The following is a 1106-nucleotide window of genomic DNA, read 5'->3' as shown; positions in this document are numbered from 1 at the left end:
TCCCATATGGTCTAGCGGTTAGGATTCCTGGTTTTCACCCAGGCGGCCCGGGTTCGACTCCCGGTATGGGAACAGAAGGTATAGTTAGAAACTTATTTTCTTGGCTCTCGGCACTAAAACACCTCAGGTCTTTCCATTTAAACCTGGAGAAACTGAAGCCCGGGAAGCTCTGGGCGCTAAGTTCTGTGTTTTGATTGAAATGTCCATTTTCATCACATCATTAGCTAGTTTTTTTCTCTGTCAATAGCTCAATTGTCTTACATACCATATACATTATAGATGTGAACAATGTTATAAATATCTAAATATTAAATAAGAATATTTTAAATATTCAAAAGTCATTGTCAAATTCCCCGTAGAGGCGAGCCCTGCTGGGCCCCTCCCACACACCTGGGGGTGGGCCGCTCCCTAAAGCAGAGGGGATTGGCGGAAAAGAGCTGAGCCAGGTCAGGCGCAGCCTCTGCCTCGAGAGACTGCAGAGAGCAGGTCGGAAGAGGTCCCCGACAATTTAACTCTCTGTAGTATTGCGGGGTTTTATTTCCCGTGTGGTCCAGTGTATAGAGTTCTTTCCACCTGAGCAATCCCAGCTTGCCACTCCCTCATGGAAATAGCTTCAAACTTTTAAATGACCCCTCTCTCTTCACACGTGCACACTGCCCATCCAAAGAAGAGCCAAACCTACAAACAGGAGTCTAGTGCCTCAGCTTTCCACCTCTTCCCCCTGGTCTGCTCAGTTAATCAGGGACGCTGGGTCCTGCTCCCTGGAGTGCACAACAACACTCGTTTATCCGTACAGACTTTCGGGGGTGGGGTGGGGAGGAGGAGACATTACAGTGCGTTCTTAACATAGATGATAAGTTCTTGGAACGGCAGTGAAACATCATATAAGGAAACCAATGTTACCACAGGCTAATTGATACAAACAAAAGTGTCTACAGCATCTCATTACCATTAAATTGAAAGGGACATTAGTTGAAGAACTGCTCTGCTTCTATAATCATGTTAATTTTAAGCGTGAACGGTAAAACAGGACAGAATGGTTTCTGGTCTGGCATGTGTTAAAAATAGAAACAGACCAAAATGGAGTCACTTTTGCTAAGTCACGT

The 1106-nt window shown here is 45.3% G+C and overlaps 1 non-coding gene across 1 annotated transcript; it reads left to right on the top strand.

Annotated features, from left to right (window-relative positions):
• Positions 1-72, top strand: TRNAE-UUC (transfer RNA glutamic acid (anticodon UUC)). The gene has a single exon. It is a non-coding gene; the product is annotated as a tRNA-Glu (tRNA).
• The last annotated feature ends 1034 nt before the right edge of the window (positions 73-1106 follow it).

The sequence above is a fragment of the Rhinolophus ferrumequinum genome, chromosome 10, assembly GCF_004115265.2.
Source record: "Rhinolophus ferrumequinum isolate MPI-CBG mRhiFer1 chromosome 10, mRhiFer1_v1.p, whole genome shotgun sequence".
Lineage (NCBI taxonomy): Eukaryota > Metazoa > Chordata > Mammalia > Chiroptera > Rhinolophidae > Rhinolophus > Rhinolophus ferrumequinum.
The sequence above is the reverse complement of the archived record's forward strand: the minus strand, read 5'-3'. Positions and strand labels throughout refer to the sequence as shown.